Source organism: Aquarana catesbeiana, linkage group LG08 (assembly GCF_042186555.1).
Source record: "Aquarana catesbeiana isolate 2022-GZ linkage group LG08, ASM4218655v1, whole genome shotgun sequence".
Taxonomy (NCBI): Eukaryota; Metazoa; Chordata; class Amphibia; order Anura; family Ranidae; genus Aquarana; species Aquarana catesbeiana.
This window is the reverse complement of record NC_133331.1, coordinates 293,524,959-293,537,223: the sequence shown is the minus strand read 5'-3', so window position 1 is coordinate 293,537,223 and position 12,265 is coordinate 293,524,959. Positions and strand designations below refer to the sequence as shown.

The following is a 12,265-nucleotide window of genomic DNA, read 5'->3' as shown; positions in this document are numbered from 1 at the left end:
AATTCTAGCCCTAGACCTCGTCTATAACTCAAAACATGCAACCTGTAGAATTTTTTAAACGTCGCCTATGGAGATTTTTAAGGGTAAAAAGTTTCACGTCATCCTGCGAGCGGGGCGCAATTTTGAAGCGTGACATGTTGGGTATCAATTTACTCGGCGTAACATTATCTTTCACAATATAAAAAAAAAAATGGGGCTAAGTTTACTGTTGTCTTGTTTTTTTTTTTATTAAAAAAAAAGTGATTTTTTTCCCCCAAAAAAAGTGCGCTTTTAAGACCGCTGCGCAAATACGGTGTGACAGAAAGTATTGCAACGACCGCCATTTTATTCTCTAGGGTGTTAGGAAAAAAAAAAAAAAAAAGCATAATGTTTGGGGGTTCTAAGTAATTTTCTAGCAAAAAAACTTGTTTTTAACTTGTAAACACCGAGTCTGAAAAAGAGGCCTGGTCTTTAAAGTAGAGTTCCACCCACTTTTACAACTCTTCAGCATCCCACACTAAACTGTGCACTGTAAACGAATTGGATATATATATATATTTTTTTTTTTTTTCTCAGCACCTCCTGTATATCTGCTGTATTCATTTTTCACTTCCTCCTCCCTGGCCGCGGCCCACCGCATCATTTCCTGTTTGCAATGCCTTCTGGGAAGGGGCGGCAACTTCCTCTGACACTGTCGTTGCTATGGAAACCTGACCTGAAACCTATTACACGGCTTGTGCTGCACTGAGCATGTGCGAGATCTGCAAGGATGAGATCCAGGAAGAAACACAGCCTGGCTTCAGATGCCCACACTTAAGATGGCCATGGCCTGCTGTAAGTTTATAAAATAACAAACTACTGCTATAAACTAACAAAACAGACCTTAGTTTACAGACTAACTTTACTAGAATACATAAAGCTTGTGTATTATAGGGGGATTTTTATTTAAAAAGTATAATTTCGGCCGGAACGCCGCTTTAAGTGGTTAATCACTACAGAGGTTATGAATTATGTGTAGATTTTAGCTCAGCAGGGAGATGTTGATTTCGCTTTCCGCTGCTTGCTAAAACATTTTTACGATACGCCATAAAGCCCGTCTCTGTGAGTAGAAACCTTCAGATATTCCTTTAATACCTGCTAAGCTACTTATGACAAGTCTTAACCACTTTCCGACCGCCGCACGACGATGTACGTCCAAACTTTGAACGGGGATATCGTTGTTATAGCAGCAGCTAGCTGCCATAACCCAAGTATCCCTGTTTTCGTGCTGGCTTTCAGATAAAAGTGGTCCCTGCGGCGGATTCGCCGCGAGATCACTTTTATCGGTGGCGAGAGAGGGCCCCCCCCTCCCACCGCGATCCGGTGCCCTTCGCCGCTTACCAAAGCCGTCGGTAGCGGCGGAGGCGATCGCGTCCTTCCCTGTGGTGTGCCTGGAGATGAGTGAGGCTAAGATGGCGCCCACTCGTCTCCATGACACTGCTGGGCAGAAGCGACGTCAAAACGTCACTTCCGTCCACGCCTCTTAAAGGCACATTTTTTCAAATGTCATTTTTTTTTTTTTTTTTTATTGCATTTTATTGTAAATATGAGTTGTGATGTCTTTTTGACCCCCCAGATCTCATATTTAAGAGGACCTGTCATGCTTTTTTCTATTACAAGGGATGTTTACATTCCTTGTAATAGGAATAAAAGTGACACCATTTTTTTTTTTTTTAAACAGCGTAAAAATAAATAAAATATTGTAAAATAAATAATAAAAATAAATTTTTTTTTTTTTTTAAACACCCCCGTCCCGACGAGCTCGCGCGCAGAAGCGAACGCATACGCGAGCAGCGCCCGCATATGAAAACGGTGGTCAAACCACACATGTGAGGTATCGCAGCGACCGGTAGAGCGAGAGCGATAATTCTAGCCCTGGACCTCCTCTGTACCGCAAAACATGCAACCCGTAGAATTTTTTAAACGTCGCCTATGGAGATTTTTGAGGGTAAAAAATTGACGCCATTCCACGAGCGGGCGCAATTTTCAAGCGTGACATGTTGGGTATCAATTTACTTGGCGTAACATTATATTTCACAATATAAAAAAAAATTGGGCTAACTTTACTGTTGTCTTATTTTTTTATTCAAAAAAGTGAATTTTTTCCAAAAAAAGTGGTCTTATAAGACCGCAACGCAAATACGGTGCAAAAAAAAGTATTGCAAGGACCGCCATTTTATTCTCCAAGAAAAACCATATATAATGTTTGGGGGTTCTAAGTCATTTTCTAGCAGAAAAACCTGTTTTAAACATGTAAACACCTAAAATCCAAAACGAGGCTGGTCCTTAAGTGGTTAACGGGTTTTATAAACCAGGCCTGGATCAACAGGCTGTGACGGAATATATGATGGACCTCATCAGAAGATCTCTGGTTATCAGTGGTCTGTTAGGTAAAGGTTAATGGACATTTCTTAGGAGAACGGCAGTTCTTTTGAACCTTCCCAGACCCTCAGAGGTATTGAATTTACTGTAACCACTTTCCGACCCGCCCGCGGGAACATTTACTGCGAGTGGGCGGCATGTTCAGGCACGACCATGAAATACGCGAGTGGCCTTCTTCCCTGCTGATCCTCGCTGTGATTGGACATGGCACGGCTCGGCAGCTGATTTCGCCCAACGATTTTGGCTGAAATCAGCTGTGTCCAATCACACACACACACAGAGTTCTTGGGGGTCAAGTTTCAGTACAACCCGAATCTGATCCTAATCCCTAATACAAGAGACCTCTAAAGCCTCGTACGCACGATCGGATTTTCCGACGGGAATTGTGTGATGTCAGGCTGTTGGGGGCGGAAAATCCGACCGTTTGTAGGCTCCATCAGACAATTGTTGGCCAACTTTCCGTGGACAAATGTTGGATGGCAGGTTTATAAATTTTCTGCGGACAGCGGTGTGTTGTGGGATTTTCCGAGCCTGTGTACACAAGTCCGTTGGGCAAAAGTCCAAACACGCATGCTCGGAATCAATGCTCACCAAACACAACATTAGCAGAAGGGTTCCCAAAGGGTGGTGCTCAAAAGCTGAAAACCACGTATTACTTCACTACGTTCGTGTTTGTTGGCCAACAATTGTGCGCAAGACAGGTTCCTGGCCAACGCCCTTCTGACTAAAGTCCGACGCTTTGTCTGTAGAAAATCCGATCGTATGTACGAGGCTTAAGGAGAAAAAAGTAATCGGTGGGAATGGCGACACGTCTCCAAAATGAAGAGAATTTTCCGACCCCGTGCGTTGGGGGGATGTCCTGCCCCTGAAGGGGTTAATCTAGGTTTCCACACTATATATGTGTGTATCATCATCTGCTGGAGATAAAAGACATCACAGTGACTATGGAGGAAGAGGACGGACATGACGGGGGGGGGTTACTGGGTGTAAATAGAAAATAATATCTTATTACCTCCTCTGCTGCTACTTCCAAACGATGTTTCTTCGCTACTTCCTCTCAACTCACCTCTCACCCGGAACTTCCTGTCTGTACCTGACATCACTTCCTGTCCACCATAGAGACTTCCTGCCTGGGTATAAGTGAGATCACCACCTTGTGGAGCTCAAAGGAACTGCAGCCCACACTGCACAGTGTGTTGCCAAGTGTCCTAGATCAGTGATTCTCAACCAGGGTTCCACCAGAGATTGCTAGGGGTTCCTTCAGCATTGGGCGATTTCTACCTCTTAGATATTTTCCCACTGATACCATTGATCTTTTTTAACTATCTGTAAGGAGGTAATTCTTCCCAATGGCCACAAGTGTAAGGACCATTCTTCCCACTGACCATCACACTAACGTATCATGAGTTGTAGATTTCTAATTTTTAGCAGGGGTTCCCTGAGTCCGCAGGACTATTTCAAGGGTTCCTCTGTGTTAAAAAGGCTGAGAAAGGCTGTCCTAGATGCTGCAGTCCCAGGATTTAGTCTACTATCCTATCATGTATGGTTGCCACCTCATCCCTTTAAACCCGAACACATATTAATTACACAGGTTCTGTGGCTGATTAAGGTGATTAATAAACTCACTTGGTGCCTTATCTGCTTTTAATCAGCTTCAGAACCTGTGTAATTCAAAGGTGTTCGGGTTTAAAGGGATGAGGTGGCAACTCTACTATCATGTCCACATCTCGTAGGTTCCAGGACTCTATACAGAGAGGCAGTGAGGTGATGACGGCTGGAACTCTCTCTGGGTTCCATCTCCAGCAACTGCAATTATACCAGACTGTTGGGTGGAGCGATCTCCTTTCTGACAGCGAAAGTAGAACTCCAACCTCAGCAGAGAGGCAGCAGAGCAGGAGCTTGTGATCCCCACTGACCACCAATGCTTGGCTGGGGTTAGACTTTGTTCTCACTGACGCTAACAACTTATTTTACTCCTACTGACACCAATGATAGGACTTATTTCATTTCACTGATACCAATGATGGGGCTTTTTTTATTCCACTGACACCAATGATGGGCCTTACTTTATTCCATTGACACCAATGATGGGCCTTACTTTATTCCATTGACACCAATGATGGGCCTTACTTTATTCCATTGACACCAATGATGGGCCTTACTTTATTCCATTGACACCAATGATGGGCCTTACTTTATTCCACTGACACCAATGATGGGCCTTACTTTATTCCATTGACACCAACTGTGGGACTTATTTTATCTCACTGACACCACAGATGGGGCTTATTTTAAACAACTGATATCAATGATGGGACATATTTTATCCCACTGCAACCAACAATGCAGACGTAATATATTCAATTGACTCCACAAATGGAGCTTTTTTTACCTTTCAATGACAATGACACTGGGGCTACAGACCGAGAAACATTTTAAAGTGTCAACATGGCTTTGCGCTGTGTATGAACTGTATACCGTTATTTATGTATACATGTCAATATTGTCAATATTGGTGGTGGGTCATAAAAAAAGCTACAGTAGATGGATGTCAACTGTCACTTATTAGTGGTCCACATCTGGAACCTCTCAACCTAGGCTGTCCAGCTATCTAACTAGCTTAGCTACCCCACTCAGCTGTCGTGATCAGACCCAAGCTATCACTCATCTGTAAGGCTGGGTTCACACTGGTGCGACACGACAGCTGTCCTACTTTGGATCCGCCTTTGCCCTGCGACATGAAGCCGGCATGTGTCCTACTTTCAATGAACGGGGATCCTACTTGGATCCCCGCCAATGCCCGGCACTGTGTTTGGTATGAATCTTTAGGGGGAACTCCGCGCCAAATTTTAAATAAAAAACCGGCATGGGTTCCCCCTCCAAGAGCATACCAGGCCCTTATCCGAGCACGCAGCCTGGCCGGACAGGAATGGGGGTGGGGACAAGCGAGCGCCCCCCCCCCCTGAACCGTACCAGGCCGCATGCCCTCAACATGGGGGGGGTGGGTGCCTTGGGGGAGGGGGGCTCGCTGCACCCCAAAGCACCTTGTCCCCATGTTGATGAGGACAAGGGCCTCTTCCCGACAACCCTGGCCGTTGGTTGTCGGGGTCTGCGAGCAGAGGAATTATCAGAATCCAGGAGCCCCTTTAATAAGGGGGCCCCCAGATCCCGGCCCCCCACCCTATGTGAATGAGTATGGGGTACATGGTACCCCTACCCATTCACCTAGGGAAAAGTGTCAATAAAAAAAAAAAAAAACACAGTACACAGGTTTTAAGATTAATTTATTAGGCAGCTCCGGGATCTTCTTCCGACTTTGGGGGGGGGTGTCTTCTTCCGACTTCTCCCAGTGTTCCGCCTCTTCTCCCGGGCCCCTCCGCTATCTTCTTCCAGCTCTTTTGCCAGCGGGGGGCCCGGTCTGCTGCCGCTGTCTTGTCGCCGCTGTCTCGCCGCTTCTTCTCTTCTTCCGATGTTGACACGGCACTATCTCCGGCTGGAATGCTGTGTGCGAGCTGCGGAGCCATTTATATAGGCGGTGACCCCGCCCCCTTGTGACGTCACGGTCCCAGCATGCACAGGGATTCTGGCGTCATAAGGGGGCGTGACCCCAGAGTCCCTGCACATACTGGGACCGTGACGTCACAAGGGGGCGGGCTATCAGCGCTGCCTATCATTGCTGCCCATCAGTGCCACCCATCAATGCCCATCAGTGCTGCCTATCCATGCCGCCTACCAGTGCCCACCAGTGCCGCCCATCAGTGCCGCCTATCAGTGCTCATGAGTGCCACCTATCAGTGCCCATAAGAGTGGCATTTTGGTGCCTCCTCATCAGTGCCACCTAATCAGTGCCCATAAGTGCCGCCTCATCAGTGCCCCCTCATCATCGCATATCAGTGAAGGAGAAAAATGACTTATTTACAAAATTTACTGACAGAAACTAAGAAAAACCTTCTATTTGGGTCCACAGACTCTGTTTTTGTCCAAGACCACTCACCTCTCATGAGGTCCAGGGAAAGCCTCCAGTGGATTCAGCTTTGCTTACTGATGGCATGGAGGGTCATACTTAAACACTTGATCTCGGCAGGGGGGGGGGCTCCCAACCTTACGGATGTCAAGAGGCACCTGAAACTTCTACTTTTCAGAGAGAAATTGGATCTAACTATCCTTCCACAGCTAAACGTTTTGATGATCAATGGCAGGCTTTTATAGAGTCTAACCTCACGTCTTTGTAGAAAATGTCTCCTAAATCTTCCTTTGTATACGAGGCATGGTACACCAACTATCATAGACATAGAGTAACGTCCCACTGGTGTTTTCCTGAGCCTCGATCCAACAGTGATATTTAAGCCTGTCTCCTTTGTAGTGCAAATCATCACACAGTGCCCCCAAGGAAGCACCTCCTTTCCTTCACCCTTGCTTGTTTAAATATAAGTGCCCCGGGTATTAGGCCAGGGCATTTGAGTTCATCTTCTGATATTAGTAGTACGTCTTTATGCTCTCAACTTCTTTAGGATGTGTGTAAATGAGGCCTAGCTGAGTGGTTTTGATATCTTTAATACTGGAATGTTGGGATAATTATCCTTCGGCTCCTTGTCAGTTGACTTTTATCCAAGGACTGGGACCCAAACATTTTGCCTTCCATGCTTCCATTAAACTTGGAAATGTCCTATGACTTGGATATATACACTCACCGGTCACTTTATTAGGTACACCTTGCTAGTACCGGGTTGGACCCCCTTCGGAACTGCCTTAATTCTTTGCGGCATAGGTTCAACAAGGTTTTGAAAACATTCCTCGGAGATTTGGGTCCAAGTAGACATGATAGCATCACGCAGTTGCTGCAGATTTGTCAGCTGCACATCCATCTCCCGTTCCAGGTGCTCTATTGGATTGAGATCTGGTGACTGTGGAGGCCATTTGAGGACAGTGACCTCATTGTCCAGTGGTGAGATGATTGGAGCTTTGTGACATGGTGCATTATCCTGCTGGAAGGAGCCATCAGAAGATGGGGACACTGTAGTCATAAAGGGATGGACATGGTCAGCAACAATACTCAGGTAAGCCGTGGGGTTTAAACCATGATCAATTGGTACTAAGGGGCCCAAAGTGTGCCAAGAAAATATCCCCCACACCATTACACCCCCACCACCAGCCTGAACCGGTGATACAAGGTAGGATGGATCCATGTGCCAAATTCTGACCCGACCATCTGAATGTCGCAGCTGAAATCCAGACTCATCAGACCAGGCAGCGTTTTTCCAATCTTCTATTGTGCAATTTTGGTGATCCTGTGCCAACTGTAGCCTCAATTTCTTGTTCTTAGCTGACAGGAGTGGCACCCGGTGTGGTCCTCTGCTGCTGTAGACCATCTGTTATGCATTCAGAGATGGTATTCTGCATACCTTGGGTGTAACGGGTGGCTATTTGAGTTACTGTTGCCTTTCTATCATCTCGATCCAGTCTGCCCATTCTCCTCTGACCTCAAAAAGGCAATTTCCTCCACACAATTGCTGCTCACTGGATAGTTTCTCTTTTTTCTGTAAACCCCGAGAGATGGTTGTGAGTAGACGAGAAAATCCGGACAGCTGCACACCAGGAAGATATTATCCAAAGAAGTTTCTTTATTGTAAAATCAGGAACATATCATGTACAAGACACCATGGACAGCGTGTACAGGCAATCAGCTAACGCGTTTCGCACTTATGCCAAGTGCTTACTCATAGCTCAGAGAGATGGTTGTGTGTGAAAATCCCAGTAGTTTTTGAAATACTCAGACCAGCCCGTGTGGCACTAACAAACATGCCACGTTCAAAGTCACTTCAATCCCCTTTCTTCCCCATTCTGATGCTCGCTTTGAACTTTGGCAAGTCGTCTTCACCAAGTCTAGATGCCTAAATGCACTGAGCTGCTGCCATGTGATTGGCTGATTAGCAATTTGTGTTACCAAGCCATTGAACAGGTGTACCTAATAAAGTGGCCGGTGAGTGTATACCGAATCTTTAGATACGACTTTTAACTGAGGTTGTTAACGGTTTATGATCCATCATGGTGGTGTTCACCCCTTTACATTTACGGTTAATAGGAACTGCATGAGGGGATCATGGAGACATGCTGTTGGATCGGCCGATCAAGTATTGGGACGCCTGTCTTTACACTTAATGGCATCCCCAATCTTAGTCCGTAGGGTTCAATATTGAGTTGGTCCACCCTTTGCAGCTATAACAGCTTCAACTCTTCTGGGAAGGCCGTCCACAAGGTTTAGGAGGGTGTCTATGGGAATGTTTGACCATTCTTCCAGAAGAGCATTTGTGAGGTCAGGCACTGATGTCGGATGAGAAGGCCTGGCTCCCAGGCTCCGCCCAAGTTCATCCCAAAGGTGTTCTATCGGGTTGAGGTCAGGCCAGTCAAGTTCCTCCACCCGAAACTCGCTCATCCATGTCTTTATGGACCTTGCTTTGTGCACTGGTCCACATCATTTGGTGGAGGGTGGATTATGGTGTGGGGGTTGTTTTTCAGGGGTTGGGCTTGGCCCCACAGGGGTTGGGTTTGGCCCCTTATTTCCAGTGAAGGGAACTCTTAAGACGTCAGCATACCAAGACATTTTGGACAATTTCATGCTCCCAACTTTGTGGGAACAGTTTGGGGATGGCCCCTTCCTGTTCCAAGATGACTGATCACCAGTGCACAAAGCAATGTGCCCCCCTCCCCCACCACCCGAACCATACCAGGCCATATGCCCTTGATATTGGGGGGGGGGGAACCTCTGACAAAGCACCTTGTCCTCATGTTGGTGAGGACAGGGGCCTCTTCCCTACAACCCTGGCCCAGTGAATCTGAAAGCCCCCTTTAAAATAAAAGGGCCCCCCGATGTGATTTCAGCAAAATATAAATAAATCCCGATGGAAGTCCTTTATTAAACAAACCCCCCCCCCCTCAAAAAAATGTCCTAAGGTGTAAATCCATCATCAATCACATTGTAGATCAACATCAATTATGAATGACAATCCTGATGACCCACCAAAAGATAAAAGGGCGACCAGCATGAAAAATCTTCCTACGGTGTTGGAAATGACAGCTCCCACCCTGGAGGGTGAATGTAAACAAAGGGGGGGGGGGGTGGCTTGGTGTCATTGACCAAATAAGTTCATGACATTACATCCTGAATGCTTGCCAGCTTGTTTACAAGTCAGCAGGCAGCGGCCATCGGCGTCTTAGCGACCAATGATGCTGTTAGACTGCTGGCATCTTAGCAACCAATAATGCTGTGAGACTGCTAACATCTTGGTGACCAATGACGCTAGCGGTTCATGACCAAATTTGCTCAGTGGCAGCACCCAAGACACTTGCAATGACCCTAGCGACCTACGCTACAAGTAAAGGTTGAATATAGATAAAGGTAAGAGTGCAGCGCCGGATAAATACTACAAGTGAGTATGATGTGTGTAATAATAATGTATACAGTATATTACCAGTAGAACAATAGTGATCAATAATCCAGTGCAAAATGAAAAATGAAATAAAAAACAGCCCATGTGTAATTACTCCATTGACGGTAAACATGCATATAAAAACACAAAAAAAAAATTGGCGACAAAAACAATTCATAAATGAAAGTATCCAAATGGAAGTTTTCCAATGCGTGACCCAGGGTTTATGTTTTTCCACCACTTGTGCTGCCCGTCACCTTTCAATAAAACAATGGAGGCCTACCAGAAAGCCTGCGACCGCCCTTACTCAGGGAGGTCAAAACAGGCTTAGTAGAGCAACAGGAACGCTGTTAGGATCCCACAGACCTCCTACACAGGTGACCGGTCAGCTTCAACGAAGATCATATTCAATGGCGCACTCCCAGGAGCCTGACCCGTGGAAGCGCACGTCCATTGGTGTATAGCGATTGGCTCCTGGGAGTGCGCCATTGAAGATGATCTTCGTTGATGCTGACCGGTCACCTGTGTAGGAGGTCTGTGGGATCCTAACAGCGTTCCTGTTGCTCTACTAAGCCTGTTTTGACCTCCCTGAGTAAGGGCGGTCGCAGGCTTTCTGGTAGGCCTCCATTGTTTTATTGAAAGGTGACGGGCAGCACAAGTGGTGGAAAACATAAACCCTGGGTCACGCATCGGAAAACTTCCATTTGGATACTTTCATTTATGAATTGTTTTTGTCGCCAATTTTTTTTTGTGTTTTTATATGCATGTTTACCGTCAATGGAGTAATTACACATGGGCTGTTTTTCATTTCATTTTTCATTTTGCACTGGATTATTGATCACTATTGTTCTACTGGTAATATACTGTATACATTATTATTACACACATCATACTCACTTGTAGTATTTATCCGGTGCTACACTCTTACCTTTATCTATGCCTTTTTGTGCCCTATATCGGGGTTATAGTGCTTAGCTGCAGGATATCCTTCACGGCACCTTTTTAAAATTGTTTTTTTTTTTCAAATTTTCACATTTATCACGCACCTAGCGCAATTCTTCTTTTTTATTTTGTTAAAGGTTGAATATAATTACTTCTTGCTTCTTCTATCAGGAGAATCACATAGGCAAATGGCCCGTCTGCGAATGGAAGGAAATCAAAACGAGTTTAATTTCCACTTTTTTAATGTCGTATTTATTGATATTTTTTTAATATACAGAAATATGTAAACAGCAAGTGAAATAGAAAGAGAACCAGTGATCAGAGTTAGGGGATGGAAAGTTATACAATATGTCTCATAAACGTCATGTCTCCTTATCCCAGATTGAAAAATCACTTCCGAAGAGGGGTTGTCAGACATATGACTTCTAAAGAGGGGTTGTCAGACATATGACTTCTAAAGAGGGGTTGTCAGACATATGACTTCTAAAGAGGGGTTGTCAGACATATGACTTCTAAAGAGGGGTTGTCAGACATATGACTTGGTGGGCAAACCCCTGAAGGGGTCTTCAGGGGCTGGGTTCTATAGCCCTGGACCACCACCCTCGACCTGTAGAACACCCTGCAGCTACCTAAACGAGTTTCAGCGTGTGCCAATGTGAGCACCCCACGCAGAATCCAGTGCCCAAAGCATCATTACAGGCCATCTTCACAGAGCAGGGTCTGGGTACGACTCAGAGGGTTTTACAGAGGTTGCACCAATCCGGATACACTGCTTCTGTAGAAGTGTTAGAGGACGGTGAGATGTTCATTGAAGGATTCAAATAAAATAAAAAAGCGAGGCTTGGATTAATTCTCTGAATAAGAACAATGAAGCTTCCCTTCTGGAGTGTATGGAAAGGTGTAATATTAATCTTGTACAGGCTAATGGTTAGAGGGAATATGGTGGCCCTCCTGCAGACTGGGTTGGAGGAGCTCCTTCACTTGGAACAGAAATCTTTATCAACCTCATGAGATTATCCTCATGAGATCTATGAAGACAAATTATTTCCACACTATCAGACTTTCTGGGACATTGTATGTCTTTTAATGACGTGTCTAGTGGACAGAATACACAAGGTTGTATCTCTCCCATTGTTAATTGGGTCACCTATTGTTTCTGTCTGTCTGCTAGTATTGTGTGCACTCCACCTAGCCTGTATATAAATTCTGTGTGAGTTTTCAATAAACAGTTCCAGTTTTTCATCTGAGCTAGTCCCGTCTAGTATCTTGGGTGCAATATGCCACTATAATATCTGGCTCCTGGTCCCAGACTGTAGGAAGTTATATCTTGATGGAAGCACCAAAGCGGGGTGCTGGATAGTTCTGTCACAGAGGGGTTGTCAGACATATGACTTCTAAAGAGGGGTTTGTCAGACATATGACTTCCAAGAAGGGTTTGTCAGACATATGACTTCTAAAGAGGGGTTGTCAGACATATCACTTCCAAAGAGGGTGCA

The 12,265-nt window shown here is 45.4% G+C and overlaps 1 protein-coding gene across 1 annotated transcript in view; it reads right to left on the bottom strand.

The window, feature by feature from the left end:
- LOC141106803 (uncharacterized) overlaps positions 1 to 12,265 on the bottom strand; it is a 164,869-nt gene that overhangs the window by 80,153 nt on the left and 72,451 nt on the right. The window lies entirely within an intron of this gene.